Source organism: Nannospalax galili, unplaced genomic scaffold (genome assembly GCF_000622305.1).
Source record: "Nannospalax galili isolate Female #2095 unplaced genomic scaffold, S.galili_v1.0 scaffold290, whole genome shotgun sequence".
NCBI classification, from domain to species: domain Eukaryota; kingdom Metazoa; phylum Chordata; class Mammalia; order Rodentia; family Spalacidae; genus Nannospalax; species Nannospalax galili.
The window spans coordinates 2,819,784-2,841,272 of record NW_008331486.1 but is presented as its reverse complement, the minus strand read 5'-3'; the positions used below and the strand labels follow the sequence as shown (position 1 = coordinate 2,841,272).

General features: G+C 41.2%; 1 protein-coding gene across 3 annotated transcripts in view; it reads left to right on the top strand.

Annotated features, from left to right (window-relative positions):
• Positions 1-21,489, top strand: part of Scai (suppressor of cancer cell invasion) — a 151,122-nt gene that overhangs the window by 40,366 nt on the left and 89,267 nt on the right. Inside the window, exon 1 of one of the 3 annotated variants that reach the window (XM_029559606.1) lies at positions 15,354-15,462. The exons of the other annotated variants lie outside the window; for them this stretch is intronic. The gene's annotated coding sequence lies outside the window, so the exon portion shown is untranslated. Of the gene's footprint in view, positions 1-15,353; positions 15,463-21,489 lie in introns of those variants that run through there. 3 annotated transcript variants of the gene reach the window in all.

Sequence of the window (21,489 nt, the reverse complement as noted above, 5' to 3'; positions counted from 1 at the left end):
AAAAAAAAAAAAAAAAAAAAAAAAAAAAATTATCCAAAAAGGATTGGAAAGATGATTTCGCAGTTAAGAGTGCTTTTTGCTCTTCCAGAGGACCAGACTTTGATTCCTAGCACCCACATCAGCAGTCTTAAAACCACCTATAACTCTAGCTCCAGGAGATCATATGCTCTCTTCTGGCCTCCACGGGTACCTGCACTGATGTGCATATAACCACACACAAACATACACATAATTAAAAAATCACCTTAAAAAATTACCTCAGAATATTCACATCTAAGGCAATGTTGAACATATCTTCCTAAGGAAATAGTTTTCTTTTGTTTTTGTGTTTAAATCTGTGATTTTGCCAGTTGGAAAGAACCAGAAACAGGAGGGAGAGTTTTGGTGTTGTAGATGTGCTTGCTGATTAAGGGATAAGGGCAAATCCCTACAAACCCAGGAATTATCTGACTTCTACTAAAACAACAACCAACCCCTTGCAGCTCCAGCTCTAGCTTGTGTAATTGCTTTCAGCATAATAGCTATTACTGCAGACAGAGTGAGCATTTAATAACTAGATGGTAGACATCCCTTTGCAGCACATAAATAAGAAAAACACCACCACAGCAATTCTCTTCCACATCCAGCCTGCCCTATTTCTCAGCTTACCAGCAGTGTGTCTGTATCTCACTGTTGTGGTTCATCTTAGCATTCTGAAAGTATCCTGGTCCAGGTTATTGGTCCTCCAAAATGTTTGCTATGTGTGACATTGAAAATTCCTAATGAGATTAAAGCAGTCTTAGCATTCAGGAGGGTTGAAGGCTTCTGTTTGATTCCCCCCCCACACCTTTGGTCTTTTTGAGACAGGGTTTCCCTGTAGCCTCAGCTGTCCTGGAACTCACTATGTAGACCAGGCTGGCCTTGAACTCACAGAGATCTGCCTGCCTCTGCCTCCCGAGTGCTGGGATCAAAGGCATGTGCCACCATACCCGGCCTGTTTGATTTTTGTACATCATGGATATGCAACATTATTTCACTAATAAAATCAGTTTTCTGCTTGTCCAGATTTATTCCCCAATGAGAGGTAATTTTTTTTGGATTTATTTATATTATGTATATGAGTGTTATGCCTGCATGTACATAAGTGTACTCATGTCATGCAGTGCCTATGGAGGACAGAAGAGGGTGTCAGATCCCCTGGAACTGAAGTTATGGACAGCTGCCATGTGGGTCCCAGGATTCGAACCCAGGTCTTCTTCCAGAACAGCCAGTGCTTTTAACCACTGAGCCATCTCTCCAGCCCAAGAGGTCATTTTTAAAGGTTAAAAAATACATTTATGTGTATTTGTTTGTATGAGTTTATATCCTGTGTGTGGGTGCCCACAGAGACCTGAATAGGGTGTCCAACCCCTGGAGCTGGAGTTACTGGCAATTGTTAACCACCTGACGTGGGTACTGGGATCTGAACTCTGGTCTGAAAGAGCAGAAAGTGTTCTTAACTGCTGAGCCATCTCTCCAGCCCCCAGATTCCATTTTTATTGTTATACTTTAAATTATGGTCTACATAGATTCATATTATTACTTGCTTATTTGTTTCTGATATGGTTTGCTCTGTGTTGCCCAGGTTGGCCTCAAACTCCTGGGGTCAAGCCATCTTCTTGTCTTGACTTTCTGGTGCCTGGGACTACAGGCACACACTACCACCATATTGCCTAAATATGTTTAAAATTATTAGTGTTGATGTTGAAATATTGAAATTTCTACTGGTGGTGGCACATTCCTATAATTCCAGCACTCAGAGGATGTGGCAGGAAGATAGTTTGAGGCTCCCCTGGGCTACATAGTGAGACCTGTCACAGACCACTTCCTCACTTGGAATTTCTATTGCTTACTGACAGTTATTTTAATTCTTGGGAATTCTCAAAGTGTCTCTAATCTTTTCCCCTTGAAATGTAGGTATATTTCAAGCAATAACAAAAGAAAATCCCTTAGACACATTATACTTTTGGTAAAAGTTAGATTTTTGTTTTTCCTGCATGTATGTATGTGTACCATGTGTATGTCTGATGTACTCAGAGCAAGAAGAGGGCATTGGATCTCCTGGAACTGAAGTTACAGACACGTTAACTACTATGTGGGTGCTGGGAATGGAACCGGAGTCCTGCAAGAGCAGCAAGTATTCTAACCTGCTGAGCTATCTCTCCACCCCCTCCTTGTTTTTGAGACTGGGTACCACCATATCAAGCTCCAATTCATCCTCTGTTTCCAATCTCCTTATGAGAACCATAAGATTCAAAGGAAGAACATTTTTTTAAGATTGTAATTAATTAATTTTAGTTTTTTGAGACAGGGTCTCTCTGTAACCCCATCTGGCCTGGAACTTGCTATGTAGTTAAATCTGGCCTACATAGTTTCCACCTCCCAGGTGCTGGGATTAAAGGTGTGTGATACCATGCCTGGCCTAGATTTCATTTTTAATTATTTGTGTAATTCTGAGGCTGTGTATGGCTATGTGGTCATGAATGCAGGAGCCTTTGGAGACCAGAGCTGTCAGATCCTCTAGGAGCAGGAGTTACAGGCTGTTGTGAGCCTCTTGACATGATTGCTGGAAATTTAATTCTGGTCTCTGGAACAAGTGCTCCTAACTGCTGAGCCATCTCTCCAGACCAGGAAGAATTTTTATACAAATCAAATATATCTCTATCTAGTGGGGCATGGTGGCATATGCCTTTAATCCCAGCACTGGGGAGGCAGAGGCTGGCAGTTCTCTGTGAGTTCAAGGCCAGCCTGGTCTACATAGTGAGTTCCAGGACAGCTGGGGCTACAGGGAGACCCTGTCTCAAAAAGACCAAAAAAAAAAAAAAAAAAAAAATCTCTATCTAAACTATGCATGTTAACATATGAAGATTAGGTGTACATATTAATATCTTTCAGGCCTTTAAACTCAGGCATTTTAAAGAACTTGAATATTTTTACATTTAATATGCATGCATATAAATGAATAAACACACCTATATATATATAATAGTTACCACAGAATATGGTTCATGACATATTTTATTTATTTATTTTTTTTGTCTTTTTGAGACAGGGTCTCCCTGTGGCCCCAGCTGTCCTGGAACTCACTATGTAGACCAGGTTGGCCTTGAACTCACAAAGATCCGCCTGCCTCTGTCATGACATATTTTAAATAATACGAACAAGTTGCATAGTTTATATTGTACAATTCCATTTCATTTAAGGAAATCCTATATGGATGTGTAAAGAAAAAGGTTTTGGAATGGTGCACAATTGCTGTCTGAGATGAACCACAGAGAATGGAATGGAAGCTAATGTCTTCTGGCTGACCAGAAGAAAACTTGAGATAAAGATTCATGGAGGGGCCGATTGTGGTGGCTGGAACCTTTAGTCCCAGCAGAGGCAGGTGGATCTCTGTGAGTTCTAGGCCACCTGGGACTACAGAAGACCCTGTCTCAAAAAGACCAAAAACAAGAAACCCCCAAGATTTCATGTCGGGGCTGGAGAGATGGCTCAGCTCTTATGAGCTCTGGCTGCTCTTACAGAGGACCCAGTGACATAAGGTGACTAACAGCTGTCAGTAACTACAATTCCAATGCCCTTTTCTGGCCTCCACGAATATTACAGGACATGGGTGCACTTACATATATACAGGCAAAATTCTCATAAACATGAAATAAAATTTAAAAATAAATATTTTTAAAAAGGTTCATGGGGAGATGACTTGCTGGGAAGAGTTTCAGGGAGTAGGAAAATAAGACTGTGCAGAGAGAAAAGCTAGACACCAAGTAGAGGTCTGATATCAAGAAAAGCCCTAGCATGGATTTTTGATACTCAGCTCAGTCCTACAGGGAAGCTCTGGAGCTTACTAAGAATGTTCACTGTCAGTGACCAAAGAAAGAAGTAGAGCCTTTGTGTTTTGGTCCCCATCAATCAATGGATCATCTCTTCAGAACCTCCCCTGGAGGGGAGGAATGTATAAGTACTGGTAATGTACAAGTGCTGGTAACCTGTGTGAAGTCACCCTTACAAAAACATGCAGGTGCTGGGTATTTGGAGTGAGAGCTTGGAGTTTGGAGGAGATGTGAACAGCTCCCCAGAATCACTTATAGCTGTCACCCACGGGTGAAGATTTAAATAAGCTAGAAGCTTAGTTCTTTTGTACTAATTGAGTTTAAATCATCCAAGGCTATTATGGTGGCTCCACAGAGATTCAGGCTCCTTCTCTCTTGTTGCTGTGCTGTCACTGGGTTATTGCCTAAATCTACATGATCCGGGATACTCAGAATGATGTTCATATTTCCAGTAAAAGAAAGGGAGAAAAGGCAGGGAAGAAGCACTTTAATTCTAAGGACCAGTTCTTGAAGTTGCATATATTACTTCAGCTCAGGTCTTACTGGCTGTAATTTAGTTACATGATCACACCTGAGTGCAAGGGAAAGTAGTTTTTATTCTGCTTGATCTTGTGCTCAGCTAAAAATAGAGTGTTATGCAACTGTTTCTGTAGAAGGAAAGTACATGTATGGTAGAACCGTGTTGTAGAAATCCTCACTTTCTGTCTTACAAGGATATGCTTTCTTTGGTTGGTTTTTAGTTTCAACAATGAGTGCATATTTTATTCTAATTGTATCACAGGTTGGGGTCTCCAGGAATTTGAGATGCAGGATGTAAACCACTGTTGATAGGATAGGGATGAAGTAGGATTGACAGGAGGAGAAACTGCACTGTGCTCTGGTGGGTTCTGACAGCAACCCTAGCGACTCCATAAGAGCTCTGGAGCTCTAGCCAGTTTAAGCAGAAAAAGAATATTTTGAGGATTGTCAACTAATTCACAGTACTGATGGAAAGTCTAGAGACTCTGGTCCAGAAAATAGGCAGGAACCAAGGAAGTTGGAAGTTCTGGAGTGGGCATAGTGGCCCCTATTTATACTCCGTAAGCTGAGACAGGAGGATCACCTGAGCCCAGGTGTTTGAGATCCCTTTTCAAAAAAACCACAAACCCATGATCTAGCTTTCATCTCAATTTTGTTTCCTTGAGGCCTTTAGTCCCTTATTAGAGCCACTTACTAGTTTTCTGAAACAAATCAAATTAAGTTAGAAAGTTGCCAGGTGTGGTGGCACATGCCTTTAGTCCCAGCATTCAGGAGGCAGATGCAGGTGAATCTCTGTGAGTTCAAGGCCAGCATGGTCTACATAGTAAGTTCCAGGACAGCTGGGGCTACAGGGAGATCCTGTCTCAAAAAGACCAAAATAATAATAATAATAATAATAATAATAATAATAATAATAATAATAATAATAAAATAGTTAGAAAGTAAATAATACACCAGCCATTCAGGTATGGTTGTGTATGCCTGGATCCTAGCACTCTGGAATTGGCGGCAGGAGGATCAGGACTTCAAGACCAGCCTATCTTACCTGAGATCCTGTTTCAAAAAATACAATATTTTTTAGGGGTGGAGAGATGGCTCAGTGATTAAGAGTACATGCTACTCTTACAGAATACCTGAGTTTGGTTCCCAGCAACCATGGCAGCTTACAACTGTCTATAACTCCAATTCTAGGGGATTGATACCCTCTCCTGGCCTCTGTGGGTGCCAGGCACATGGTGCATATATACATAAAGGCAAAACAATCATATACATAAAAATAAAACTTCTTACAGAAAACCTGAGTTTGGCCAGGCATAGTGGTACACACCTTTAATCATAGCACTTGGGAGGCAGAGGCAGGCCTCTGTGAGTTTCAGGCCAGCGGGTTCCAGGCCAGCAGGAGCTACTGGAAGACCCCATCTCATTAAGACAGAAAAAAGAAAAAGAAAACTGAGTTTGAATCCTTGTACCCACATGGCGGCTAACAACTGCCCATAACTCTAGTTCCAGGGGATCCAAGGCCCTCTTCTGGCTTCTGTGGGCTTTGCATGACATGAATGCACTTACATAACATGCAGGCATAATATTCATGCACATAAAAAATAAAAATAGATAAAATAAAATTTAAAATCCTCTTGAGACTGATTTTCAGGTCAGACTAATCATCAGAAATGGCTAAGACAATTTTTAAAAATGCAGAATTCTCCTAAATCAGGGTAGCTAATAAGTCTCAGACATCTGTATCTTTATAAAAATGAAACATAGCCTTTCTCAGCACTGGAGAGGCAGAGGCAGGTCAAGGTTTATTTGGTTATGGTGGTGTGCACCTGTAATCTCAGCCATGAGTTGGAGGCCAGCCTAGGCTCCAGAGAGGTATCTTGTATCAAAAAATAAAACAAAAGAAGACAAAAATCAGGGTTTGGAATCATAGCTTTATGCTCTTCAGATAAGCTTCACTTTTTACTGGAAGAGTTAATTCCTTTTTGGCATTCCTATTTGAGATGAGAGCTTTTATAATGGATCCTTCCCTATCAGCTCAAGGGTGCTGCTGCTGCTACTAATCTGTAGGTCCATTTTGAGTGGTAAGATGCTACATAGCAATTCTGATTGGCTCTGTGCTTTTGTCTCTGTATGGCTTACTCTGCTTTTGGGCATGTTTGGGGACTACTCACTTTGACCAAAGGTTGAGTAGTACATTTAAAGAATATTGGATTATATAACCTCTTGCTCTCTCCCATATTCTTGAAGGTTATTGTGCTATATATAGCTTAAGCTCTGTAGCTTCAGACTTTCGAAGTGGATAAAAGAAGAGAGGTGTCAGAAGAAGTGCATTTAAAAAAAAAAACTTTTTTTAAGACAGGGTCTTCCTGTAGTCCTGCTGGCCTGGCACTTACTATGTAGACCAGGCTGGCCTTGAACTCACAGAAATCCCCTGCCTCTGCCTCCCAAGTGCTAGGAATAAAGGCGTGGGCCACCACGCCTGGCTCAGAAGAAGTACATTTTATTTTATTTTATTTTATTTTATATTTATTTATTTATTTTTTTTTTATTTTTTTATTTTTTTGGTCTTTTTGAGACAGGGTATCCCTGTAGCCCCAGCTGTCCTGGAACTCACTATGTAGACCAGGCTGGCCTTGAACTCACAGAGATCCGCCTGCCTCTGCCTCCCAAGTGCTGGGATTAAAGGCGTGCGCCACCACGCCCGGCTAGAAGTACATTTAAAAAAATATTTTATTGTTTTTATTTTATGTGTATGAATGCATTGTATGTAAGTGCAGCGCCTGGGGAGGTTAGAAAAGGTCGTCAGATTCCCTGGAACTGGAGTTACAGGTTGTTGTTAGCCTCCATGTTGGTGTTGGGAATTGAACCCAGGTCCTCTTAGAGAACAGCCAGTGCTATTAACCCCTGAGCCAACTCTCCAGCCTCAAGAAGTGCATTTTTTAATTGAATCTAAATTGCAACAGCAAAATTGATTTTTCACTTGTGGTAGTCTGAACTGAAAGAATATTAGTAACCAAATTAAGACTAAGGAAGAAAATATGTTGAAATTTAACTAAAAATGTAGGCTGTATTTAAGGTTTGGGGAATTTATGTTTTACAGGACTAAGCATGTAGTGGTTCTAGGCTGGGGGTAGTTTTGCCTCTTGCATTTGGGCATATCAGGAGACATTTTTTAGTTGTCACAGCAGGCTAGAGGGCTGAGGTTGCTGCTGGTATCTTAATACTCCAAGGTACACCAACTCCTTATATCAAAGAATTATTTGACTAGCCAGAGATGGTTTAGTGGGTAACAGTCTGATGACTTAGTTTGACATCCAGAACCCACATAAAGGTGGAGGAAAGAACTGGCTCCAACAGGTTGTTCTCTGACCTCCACAGTGCACTGTGGCCTGCATTCATGTGTACACACAAACACATACACAATTTTTGAAAAAAAAATTATTTAACTTAAGAGGTCAGTTGTGCCAGGATTGAGAAACATGGCGTTAGAGAATTTTCCCGAGTGCTTTGTCATTTATTCTTTTACTTGATTATTCATTATAGAAAATCCAAACATGAAAGTAATAAAGTTCCCCCAAAGCACTCCCATCACTGACTAGGTAATTCTTGACTTAGACCCCCTTTTTTATGTTTATACTGATAGAAGAATTGGAAGAAATGCACTTATAAAATGCTATGCTAAAATATGCCTAGAAAATATATGCTGAAAAAAAGCTTTCTTATGAAAGAAATTTAAACTTACAGAAATGAAGTAGAACAGTTACTTTCCAGTAACTACTGGACCCGTTTTATTTCATGCATGTGTAGCTGTGTGTTTAGACATGTGTATTCACATGCCTGTGAGTGTGCACACTTGTACTTACCTGTGTGGAGGCCAGAGGAGCATACCAGGTATCCTATTCAATCATTCTCTGAGCTGTTCCTTGGAGTCAGGGTCATCTACCCGATACAGCATTGTGGTTACAAGTAGGTATTTCACCCTGCCTGACTTTTTATGTGCATCCTAGGGATTTTAACCCAGGTCCTCATGCTTACATAGTAAAAGCTCTTTACCAACTGAGCCATCTTCCCAGCCTTGATCTTGAGTATTTTGAAACAAATCTCAATACATTGAATCATTTCATCTGTCAGTATTTCAGTATGTGTCTCTAAAACATATTCTTTTCTTTCTCCTCCCTCCCTCCCTTCTGTCTCTCTGTCTCTCTGTCTCTCTCCTCTCTTTCTTTCATTTTTTTTGAGACAGGGTCTCTGTAGCCCCAGCTGTCCTGGAACTCACTATGTAGACCAGGCTGGCCTGGAACTCACAAAGATCCTCTGCCTCCCGGGTGCTGGGATTAAAGGCGTGCACCACCACACCCGGCTTCAAATTTCCCTTTTTCCTCCCTCCTTGTTTTCCTTCCTCTCTCTCCATTCCTTATGTTTTCTACCAAATTGGGATTTTTTTTTCTGACAAGATTATATATCTTGTAGTAATTCCACATAACAATGGAATTGTATGCTATGTAGGCCCAAACAAAAGCCATCTGCCATAGATACTTTCAGATTTTGTTTTGCCTTGCTAGATTGTCTTTCTTCTTTTTTTTTTAGTTTATCTTGCTTTGTGTGTGTGTGTGTGTGTGTGTGTGTGTGTGTGTGTAGATCTGAGAACAAGTTTTGTGCTGTGCGTTTGTTCCCTCCTACCTTGTTGAGGCCAAGTCTCTCTTGTTCCTGATGTTTTGTCTCCAGCTGGCTGATCCTTGAACATCTGGGTGAGTCTCTTGTTTCTGCCTCCCATCTTGCAGTAGTAGTGCTGGGATTATAGATCAAAGCTAGTACTTCTGGCTTTTAGGGGCTTCTCGGAATCAAAATTAGGTCTTCATGGTTATATAGCAAATTTTTAAAATCTTTTTTGTTTGTTTGTTTGTTTTGTTTTTTTGAGACTAGGTTTCCTAGTAATCCCAGCTGGCCTGGCCTTGAATTCAAATAGATTCCCACAGTCTGCCTTTGGAGTGCTGGAATTAAAGGTGTGCACCACCATGCCTGCATATATGAATGTTTTGCCTGCATGTGTTTTAGTGCATCATATGCATGCAGCGCCTGTAAGGGCCAGAAGATGGCATTGGATCCCTTGGAACTGGAGTTACAGATGGTCATAAGCTGTTGTGTGGGTGCTGGGAACTGAACCCAGGTCCTCTGAAAGAGCAGCCAGTGCTTTTAGCCACTGTGTCATCTGGCCAGCCCTAGAATGACTAATGTGTTTGGGTATGCCATATAAAATAATAAAATACTCATTTTTCATTTTGATCATATCTATATTTTAGATCGCCTTCCATATCTTTTCCAGTCTTTTTCTGAATTGTCTTCCAGGGTTTTGGTAGCAGTGGCCCCTGGAGACTCCAAATGGCAATGTCTCTGCAAGTGCCATTCACTTAACTGGTGGTGAGCTTGAAGACAGGTTCCACTCCTCAGAGCTAGCTCTCTGTCTGATTGTGTTAGTAAGCCTTCAGTGTTTGTTAGAGGCCTGCTGGTAGTCTTGAGGGCATCATGTATTAGATGGTTAATTGGAACAAGATCATTTATGTATAATATAATAACAAGTCATGCTCATTTAGTTCCACCACCTACACAGAGGAGAAGATTCAGATGTTAACATTCGGTGTGTGCATCTATAGGTGGCCTCCATATAAGGGAAGAATTCTGCTCTCCCCATCATGTGTTCTTGTATTTTTTTCCCCCATACTCTTATTTCTTCTAATTTTATTTATAGAGTGATATGTCCAAGTTTGTATCCTCCCACCCCAATTTTTACATAATAGTGATGTAATTGCTGATAGGACCCCCTTCTCTCCCCTCACAGAGTTGTTTCAGTTTAGATGATAAGTAGTTAATCCTGCTTAGATAACATTTAATATAGCCCAGTCTCTCTTCTAAGTATATCTCATTTAATCTTCATGAAGCAAATTCTGTGATTATCCCATTCTACAGAATAGGGAGTCAAGGTCTGAGTTGAATCACTTGGCTAAGAGTGCCCAAATCTATTTGAGAAGTATGTGGCAGAACCAGGATTTGTGTGTGGGTAGTTTGCTATTTGTGCCCCTAACCATTCTGCCATTTTGCCTCTGTGCTATTCCCAAATATATCTCTCTGTAGAATAGACATTGATTTAGCTGGAGTCTCTTGATATAATTGATGTTTCTTTTTGTCTGGCTCAGGATTTGGAATTTCAGCATGCTCTGTCTTCACAAAATCCTTCTATGCTTCCATATACCACTTAGATCTGGCTAACTGAAACCTTTTCTTTCTGGGAAGAATAGCCCTACACTTTTCACATTTGCAAGGCCAGCTCTGCATTCCCTCTGAGATGCTCAGGTGCTGAGCGAGCCTCTCCTTCCAGCTTTTAGATTTTCCAGTCTGCTACAGCCACATTTCTTTGATCCTGGCATCTTTGGTGTCTTATGTTCATATACACACAGTTGCAGCCCTGGAATAGTGCCTACAATGGAGAGGCACTCACAGACTTCTCTACCCACAATGATCAGTTCCTATTTTGGAGTTTTCTGGCAACTGTCTTCAAGGCACTTGCACAAGGGCCTTTGAGAAAGAAGTTATTTTACATAGCTAGTAACTTTCAAGAAACTTACACAGTTTTGTAAGAGCAGGATGAATGTGTACAAGTTTCCATGATAGGGGGCTGGAGAGACGCCTCAACAGTTAAGAGCACTGGCTACTCTTGCAGAGGACCCAGGTTTGATTCCCAGTACCCACATGGTGGCTAACAACCATCTGTAACTCCAGTTTGAGGGGGTCCAGTGCTCTCTTCTGACTTCCACGGGCATTGCATGACATGGGTGCACCTACCTATGTATAGGCAATACAGTCATACACACAAAATAAAAATAATAAACATAGAAAATATGTTCCCATGATTAAAGGCAGCTGAGCTGTATGAGAAAGCTGTTTTAAGAATTCAGAGACAGAGGCTGGGCATGGTGGCGCATGGCCTTAGTCCCAACACTCAGGAGGCAGGCGGATCTCTGTGAGTTCAAGGCCAGCCTGGTCTATATAGTGAGTTCTAGGACAGCTGGGGCTACAGGGAGCCTCTGTCTCAAGAAAGGGCGAAAAAAAAAAAAAAGAATTCAGAGAAAAACATAGTTTCCAATAGGTTAGATCCAGTAAAGCTGTCTGAAAGTGATAGCATTTGACCAATTTAATAACCTCTCAGTTGGCTAAAGGACTTCTAGTGCTTGTCTAAGGACAGGCTTTTACTTTGTACAGAACACAGCTGAGGCAAAGTGTAGGGCTTGAGCGTCCTCCAGGGAAGAGGTTTGATATCTAGTTCTCTGCAGGAAATCCTCTACCAGTTCTCTTCTCTCTATGTTGGAAGTCATCCTTTGGCCCCTTTTGACCCTGGGTGCAATATCAGCAGGAACAGATGGAAATCTGTAGCAGCAGTCTCTTAGTTCAAAAGTAAATTAATATCTAGAAAGTCTACATTCTTTCTTTTTCCTCTTTTTTCTTTCCCTTCCATTCCCTTTCCCCTGTCTGCTCTCTTTCCTGTCTTCTTCTGTTTCTTTTTTAATTCTTTAAGATAGGGTCTCATGTATCCCAGGCTGTTCTGGGAGAACATGTACCCCTATATCTGCTTAATTTGGTGCTGAGGATAGAACCTAGTTCCTTATGTATGCCAGGAAGCACTCTACCAGTTGAACTACATCCTCAGCCTGGCCCTGAACTCACAGAGATTTGCCTGCCTCAGCTTCCTAAGTGCTGGGAGGTGGTGCTGGTTGTTGATGTTTGAGACAGGGCCTCCCTGCAGCCCCAGCTGACCTGGACCTCACTATGTAGATAGACCAGGCTGACCTAGATCTCACAAAGATTTGCCTGCCTCTGCCTGGAACTAAATTTTAATTCTTTTTTTTTTTTTTTGAGACAGAGTCTCACTATATAGAACAGGCTGGTCTCAAACTGATGATCTTGCCTCAAATTCCCTACAACCATGTGTCACCATGCTCAGCTTTGGTCTTTTCTTCTTAATAAAATTATCTACTTTTATTGCATTATAATTACATTTATAGTCCTTCTTTTTCTTTTGAGACAAGGTCTCTATATCCATTTATCAGTTCACAGGCCTATCAACATCACTTTGATGATTGTAGATAGAAATTCTACCTAAAGAGAAATCTTGTAGGTGTTACAGAGGCCTTAAATGGTTCCTTTGTGCAAATTTGGAGAAGACAGTTCCTTTAGGTGGACCAAATGCTCCCTTTGAGTAGTAGGCATTTAAAAGCATACCTTCTTGGCTTAGAGAAAGAACATCTGGGGTTTAGGCTTCACCTTGTCTCTCCTTTAAAATGTTCACAGAGCAGGAATTCTGATTCCTAACACTTTCTGGGTAGGGTAGATTGACTTCGGACTTGGTATATAGCATAGTCTTGTCTTAGCCTCCCAAGTGCTGGGATTGCAGGCTTGCTCCACCATACCCATTTGCCAATAGAATTCTCTTGTTGTTGTTTAAAGTTTGATGTTACTGCATTTTATTTATTTATTTATTTATTTATTTATTTATTATTTTGTGTGCATGTGTGTGTACCATAGCACCAGTGGTCAAAGGGCAACTTGCAGGAATCAGTTTTTTCCTTCTACCATACAGATCCTGGGGCTCAAATTCAGGTCGTCAGACTTGGCAGCAGGTACCTTTACCTGCTGAGCAATCTAGCCCCAGATTGAATTCATAGGCACTGTCATACAGCTTCTATAGTTGTCATTGTTGGGACAGGAGGAGTATTATGCATAGACTCAAGAATACAGTTCCTAAACTAATGAGTCATTAATGTACATGAAGGGCATTTTGTTTGAGGATGCTTTCTCTATGAATTTAAACAGTGTAGCATCTTAACTAACTGAAAAATTATTTACCCAGAGTTGAGGAGCAACGTTTAAATATAACTTAGCTTTCATTAAAGATGTCTGAAGAGCCTGTTCAATTACATGCTGATCTTTCTTTCCTCCTAATAGCCTATTATGTGTCATATAATAAAGGAATAAAAAGGTTACAATTGCCAGGCATGGTGGGGCACATCTTTAATCCTAGCACTTGGGAGGCAGAGGCAGACAGGTCTCTGAGTTCAAGGCCAGCCTGGTCTACAAAGTGAGCTCCAGGCTAGCATAGATGGCTCAGTAGATAATGCATTTGCTGTGTAAAGCATGAGGACCTGATTCAGGAGCTCAGATTACTAGAGCCCAGGTAAAGTCAGATGTAGTAAGAGCGAGCACCATAATCTCGGTACTCCTACAGAGAGGTTGGAGGCAGAGACAGGAAAATTTCCAGAAGCTTGTAGGCCACCAGCCTGATGTAGCATTGAACACCCTGCCTCAGACAAGGTGGAGGATGAAGACCCAAGGTCCCCTGGCTGCCACATATACCATAGTATGTACACCACACTTACACATGAACACACACATAAACACACATACAAATTTTTAAATGGTTCACAATTTACACATTAATTATTGGTTTAGCCAAAAGATATATAAAGATTAATGTATATAGCCTAAATAATGATGTAAATCATTATACTAATGTATAGGTTTCTAGGAACTATAAGGCACCCAAATTCTTTTAAAATATTTTTTTATTTTATGTGTATGCATGTATTGGCCTGCCTGTAGGTAAGTGTACCCGTGTCATGCAATGCCCACAGGAGACAGAAGAGGCTGTCAGATCCCCTGGAACTGGAGTTACAGACAGTTGTTAGCTGCCATGTGGGTGCTGGAATTCGAAACTGGGTCTTCTGCAAGAACAGTCAGTGTTTTTAACCACTGAGCCATTTCTCCAGCCCCCAAAATTCTTTTTAAATAGATGAATCAGTCCATTGCAAGAAAAGCTTCTTGGGGCTTGAGAGATGGCTCAGTGGTTAAGAGCACTGACTCCTCTTGCAGAGGACCTGGGTTCAATTCCCAGCACTCACATGGCAGCTACTGACTGTCCTTAACTCCAGCTCCAGGGGAATCTGAAGCCCTCTTTTGATGTCCGCAGCATTGCAAGATACTGGTGCACGCACATAAATGCAGGCAATACACTCATATACATAAAATAAAAATAATAAGATATTAGCCAGGCGTGGTGGCACACGTCTTTAATCCCAGCACTCGGGAGGCAGAGGCAGGCAGATCCCTGTGAGTTCAAGGCCAGTCTGGTCTACGTAGTGAGTTCCAGGACAGCTGGGGCTAACAGGGAGATCCTGTCTCAAAAAGACCAAAGAAAAAGCTTATGTGGGACCTCAGAGGTACAAGACAAGCTACAGAAATGGAGGTGTTGTTTGGGGGCAAGATGAAGATGTGGGGGAAAGCTCATCCAGCACACTAACACTTTTTTGTATGTTTTTTTTTTTTTTGAGATAGGATCTTTCAGTAGCCCCAGCTGACCTACAACTCACTATGTAGACAAGACCAGGCTGGCCTCTCAGAGATCTGACTGCCTCTGCTTCCCAAGTACTGGGATTAATGGTATGTACCATCATGCTCCGCTCAATACTTTCTCTAATTGGATTTTTTTTCAAATTTTTAAAAATTTATTTTTATTTTATATGTGTGAATGTTTTGCATGCATATATTTAAGGACACTCGTGTCGTACAGTGCTCATGGAAGCTGGAAGAGGACTTTGGATTCTTGGAAGTAGAGTTACAGATGGTTGTTAGCCAGCATGTGCATGCTGGGAACTGAGCCTGGGTCCTCTGCAAGAGCAGCGAGTGCTCTTAACCACTGAGCCACCTCTCCAGCACCTTGTTTTTGATAAAGAATCTCATCATGTGGACCAGGCTAGACTTGAACTCTCAGTTCTCCTGCCTCAGCCTCCCATGTGCTGGAATTATAGGCATATGCACTACAAGTCCAATGAATGACTGCTTTTTATGTTATTATTTTGTGCTAATGTTGATTTTTGATTGTGTACATATTATTTAAAGATCAAATAGGCTGGCACTGTAGCAGGTACCTGGAATAGAGTGGATGAGCCCTTGTGAGATCGCAAATTCAGAGTGTGGCCAGTCTGCATGATTGTGAGTGTTGGCCTTCTTCAGCTGCATTTAGCTGCTCAGTACAAGCACAGAATAGGTAGGTTGGAGTTATCAAATAATAATAAAATGAATTGTTCACTTCAAAACCTTTTTGTCAGGAGGTTGGTGTGATATGAATGGTATTTAGAATTTCAGCTATTTAATTATACCTGTTTACAGGAGGCTAAATTATGTAGTGACATTTTAAAAAATAAAATTAAAAGGTAGGCATGGCATTGTTCCAGACAAGGTTTTTGTTTGAAAATTACAGGCTCTAATTCTAGCCAATTTAAACAGAAAAGGAATTTTTTTGAGGATTGTCACGTAATTCACAGTACTGATGGAACGTCTAGAGACTGGTCCAGAAAACAGGTAGGAATCAAGACAGTTGGAAGACCAGAAGCTGTTTGCAATGGCTCTAACCTGTAGTCTCAGCTAACTCAGGAGGTGGAAGCAGAAGGAAGGGAGTCGTCAGCCCAAGGTTTGAGACCTCTTTCTAAAATAGCATAAGCAAACAAATTCTTTTTTGTTTTTGTTTTTTTTGAGACAGGGTCTCCCTGTAGCCCCAGCTGTCCTCACTATGTAGACCAGGCTGGCCTTGAACTCACAGGGATCTGCCTGCCTCTGCCTCCCGAGTGCTGGGATTAAACCTGAGTTCTATATCTGGAACCCACATCGTCAGAAAAGGGAACCAACTTAGCAGGTTGTCCTCTAATTTCCACATGTGCTCCATTCATGCCACCCCCATAAATAAACTAATGAACAAAAATTCTTTTCACTAACATGAGGTACTTAATGAGTCAAAGCCATAGAAACAGAAAGTAGAATGGCAGGTACCAGGGGCTGTGGGAGTGGGGAGGTATTGTGTAATGGTATGAAATTTCATTTTTATAAGATGAAAAGAGCTACAGATCCTGAGGGGGTAATGGTTACATAGCATCATGAATGTATCTAGTATCACTGAGCAGGATACTTTAAAAAAGGAGGTAGAGAGCTAGAGTGATGGCTCAGCAGTTAAGAGCACTGACTACTCTTGAAGAGGACCTGGGTTTGATTCCCAGCACCCACATGGCAGCTAACAGCTGTCTGCAACTCCAGTTCCAGGAGATCCAGCACCACCTTCTGGCCCCCACAGGCACTGTACAAAGCAGGTGCATTTACACACATGCACCCAATACTAAAAATAATAAATGAGCTGGACGTGTTGACGCACACCTTTAGTCTCAGCAGAGGCAGGCAGATCTCTGTGAGATCTAGGCCAGCCTGGTCTACATAGTGAGTTTCAGGTCCACTGGGGCTACAGTGAGACCTTGCCCCCCAAATAACAAATAAAGATTAAGTTGGCAAATTCTTACAATGTCTATTTTATTCTCAAAAATGTATAAAATAGTAGTCATAGGAATAAATTTTCAAAAGCTTTTTTTTTTATACTTTTCTATTTTATTCTTTTATGGAATACCATCTTTGCTTGATTGCTGTTTGTGCACATCACACTAATCCTTAATGCAGTTAATAGGGCAAGAGAAGAAAATGCTAACATAAGGATGCTCTCCTCGGGCCTGGATCTCTTCTTCTAGTTCCCCTTTCTCCTGCTGCCTTTGACCTTCTTTCTGGCACTGGGTAAAACACATGTGCATACCTGGAATGCACCTTGGGTAGGGAACAGGCTTCTTCCATCCCTTCAAAGCCTCCAGCTCAGTTTCCCCAATCAGTACCAGTCCCCAGGGCATCCTGCTGGATTGAAATGTGAAGATGCACAGGACCAGGCTGTAAGAGGAACATATCGCTCTGATCAGCCAGCTCCCACCTCACTCTGTGCTTTGTCCACATCCGTGCCACCCTCTTTTTCTCCTGCCTTTCTGTTTTTACTGCAGAGCTTCCTATTCGCTCTGCTGGGTCTCAGTTGAATTAATGCTTGAATTTGCATATTCGTGTGCGTTAGATAAAACGTATTTCTTTTTCTATATTTGGTAGGCAAAGTGATGTAATTCTCCTGCATAGTGTTTTAGAAATGTCCTTCAGGCTGTTCATTACTTCTGCACCATGCCCTAATACCTTCATCTTCATTTTCTTTAAATCTCTTTGTCCTCAGGGCTGGGGAGATGGCTCAGTCAGTAAGTGCTTGCCTCACAAGCATGAGGGCTTTAATTTGGATTCCCAGCACCTACAAAAAAAAGCCAGATGCAACAGTCTGTATAATCCCAGTGGTGGGAGGCAGAAATAGGAAGATCCTTTGTGCTTCTTGGCTGTAGAGTTTAGCCTCCAGGTTTAATGAGAGGTCCTGCCTCAAAAAATAAGGTGAACAGTTGAGGAAGACACCAGATATTGACCCCTGACCTCCACATGAACATGTAGACACATGCACCCCCCCTTAACCATCCCCCCAACCCCACCCCACCCCCACCAATTTCTTTTCCTCATGGTATAAGTCAGTTTCTTAGTTTCATTGTATGTTTTTGTGGCTGTGCTGGTAATCAAACTGAAGGCCTTGCATGTAAACACATGCTCTTATCTACACCCCTAGCCCCAGTTTCTGTATACATTTTTTTCCCCAGCTGTCCTGGAACTCACTATGTAGACCAGGCTGGCCTTGAACTCACAGAGATCCATACCTCTGCCTCCCGAGTGCTGGGATTAAAGACGTGTGCCACCACGCCTGGCTTCTGTATACATTCTATCAGTGAAAAGTTTGATATGCGTGGACTCCTCTTCTAATTATTATTATTTGATTTTTTTGCATTTATTATTTCATTTAGCATACAAAGCAAACTGTTTCATTACAGCATTTTGTTACTACTTTGATTTGTTTGCTCCTCTTCTCCTTTGTCTCTCCCCTCATTTGTATCCTCCTACTCCCAGGAATCCCCTTTCCTTTTTCTTGTCACATGTATTCTTGTTTTCTTCTTTTGGTTCCCTTTCTAGCTTTATGATTTATATCCACACTCACTTCTGTATAAACACACATACATAAAAATTAGAGGCTAGGAATCCCATGTGAGAGAGAACATGTGGTATTTGTCTTTCTGAGTATGGGTTACCTCACTTAATATAATAATTTCCAGATCCATCCATTTTCCTGCAAACTTAATTTTTCTTTATGGCTGTGATTTTGATTTTTTGAGACAGGGCCTCATAGCTCAGGCTGGCCTCTAACTCACTATGTAGCTGAGGCTGGCCTTGATCTTCCTGCCTCTAATTCCTGTGAGTTGGAATAGCATGTGTGTGCTCATCATGCTTGACTTAATTTAACTTTAATAGGTTGGAATAAGTCAGAAATAAGCTGCTTTTAGAAAATAACTTGTGCATAATTGATGGTAATTTTATGCTCTCCTTGTGCATGAAGATGCTTCACCCTCTGGTAAGGACCAGCTTTTGGAGTCTGTCCTTTGTTCGTGTGCTAAGAACACCATCTGTACCCCATGGCGGCTTGTTCCTGTCTCACTGTATATGGCAAATGCGTCACTATCACCCACATATACTCCACATTTTGGTTTTTTTTTGTATTTAGTATTTTTCAATTTTTTAAAGGTGAACTTACAACAATTTTACAACTAACAATTTTAGAATGTATTAACATTTGTAGGGCAACTTTATATTCATTAGCTCATTTTTTTGTCCTGTGGTCTAATGAAATGAAGATTACTAAGACTACTTTTCTTTTTCAAAGCAGAGTTTATTTGGAGATTTTAATACGGGTTTTAAGCACTAGGGTTAAGAGAAAGAAAGGTGCTCAGAAAGAAAGAGGCAGACCTGGGAATGTGAGTGTGGGGCTCTCAATGGAAGTCACCTCTTACATGTTATAGGTGAGAAAACTTTATGTTCCTGAATATTTATGCCCAACCCCTTTTTTCACTTAGCTCTTAAGAAACTCCCTTTCTAGTCTGGTGTGGTGGCGCACGCCTGTAGTCCCAGCACTTGGGAGGCAGAGGCAGGTGGATCTCTGTGAGTTCAAGGCCAGCCTGGTCTACACAGTAAGTTCCAGGCCAGCTGGGGCTACAGGGAGACCCTGTTTCAAAAAGATCAAAAAAAAAAAAAAGGAAGTATCTTTCTAAACATGTGGCTTCTGTAAATGCTACTCTTCTTTATCAGAATGAAATTTTAAACGTATTTTCACTTCACTTCTTACGCACTTACATATTTTTGTCACCTGTGTTCCTTTTGAGTCCAACCCTAGGCACATGACTTGTTTTGAAATATCACCAACCTTAGAGCAGTAATGGTAGTGGGGCATTTCTTTCCAGGCTCCCTTGTAGCCCATGCTCACCTTCTTCACTGCGGTCACCAAGGCTGGCAGGCAGGTGGAGATTGCTTGTGTTTGTGGGCTGATGAAGATGGTAGCTAGTGTTTTTGTTCACCTGTCACAGCACTGGGTTAGGTTAGGGATACTTACTGCTGCCGACCACTCTGTTTCTGAGCATAATATAACAGGCACATGGGTTTCTCTCCAGATTCTTTTCAAACTTTCATGTTACCAACCCCTTACTCAAGTAAATCAGTTTTTCTTTTTACTTTATTGAAAGACTTCCTCAAAAAAGAAGTTGTGAACAAGACAGGTTAATAATCTGCCACTTGTCTGTATTTAGTAAAACAAGTATTGGAGCAGTTGTTCCCACTCATTGCTGTTTTCCTTCTTGAAATCCATGTAAGGACTTGGTGTATAATAGCTGTGTATCAGTCAGACTTGCCAAACAAAGGAAAGGGCAGTGAACTTTATTAGTTTTAAGAGAAATGCAGATTAGAGCTAAAAGGAGAAATGACAGGCTGAGCAGGTTAAAACAAGAAACAGTTAAGCTTTCACAGTTTGGGAGCCAGATTCCAAAATTAAGGTGTTGGGGAATTGGTTCCCCCTTAAGGGGGAGAGTCTGTTCGTGACTTTTCTCTGAGCTTCTGGTACTTGTTAGAGTGGTGTTCCTTCATGGGCAATTGCATAATTGGTCTGTGCCTTTGTTCACATGGCTTTCTCCTCTCAGTGCATCTGTCTTTTGTGAGGACAGCAGTCACATTGGATGAAGGGCTAACTCCAGTATAACTTCCTCTGAGCTTACAACTTTGGACCTCAAAAACTGCATTTCCAAATGTACCAAGGGTTAGAACTTAAGCATATCTTTTTAGGAGGTACATGTGGCTCACAACAACCTATAACTCCTTCTCCAGGGGACATCCTCTTCTAGCCTCTGCATGCACCTGTATACTCACACAGACATACATGTACACATAGATTTTAAAAAATTAAATTAAAAAAAGAAATACACTGTTGCTAGCATCCCTTTTAATTATTTATTGTTTCTTCTTTAAAAAAATATCCAAAAAATAATAATATTTAAAAAAAAAGTATCCATAGCTGGGCGTGGTGGTATCAGCCTTTAATTCCAGCCCGGGGGAAGCAGAGGCAGGCAGATCTCTGTGAGTTTGAGGCCAGCCTGGTCTACATCAAGAGTTCCAGGCCAGCTGGGGCTACAGGGAGACCATGCCTCAAAAAGACCAAAAAAAAAAAAAAAACAAAAACAAAAACAACAACAACAACAGACAAACCAAAACAAAAAAGTATCCACTAGTCTGAATAAACTATCAAGTACCATAGTTTTGTCTGTTCTGTATTGTCTTGGGATCATCCAGAATGTATTCCTTTATGTTTGCTTTTACCCAACTCTCTGTTAGGTGCATTCATGTAATTGCAGGTATCTGTAATATGCTATTTTCTTTTTTTTTTTTTTGAGACAGGGTCTTCCTTTAGCCCCAGCTGACCTGGAACTCCCTATGTAGACCAGGCTGGTCTCAAACTCACAGAGATCCCCTGCCTCTGCCTCCCAAGCGTCTGATTAAAGGTGTGCGCCACCATGCCCTGTGTAATATGCTATTTTCATCATATTGTAGCATTCCATTTATCCATTTCACTGTCAATGAGCACTTGACTGTTTTTAGGTTGTGAAAATTAAAATTTTTGATTCCATAAACAGCCTTATAAAAATGGTCCCCAGAGTATGTATACATATCTGTTGTTATATTCTGAGTTTGCTGAATTAAAGAGTTCATTTTAGTAAACACTTAAATATTTTCTAGTAATTCCTATTGCTGTGCATTTCCC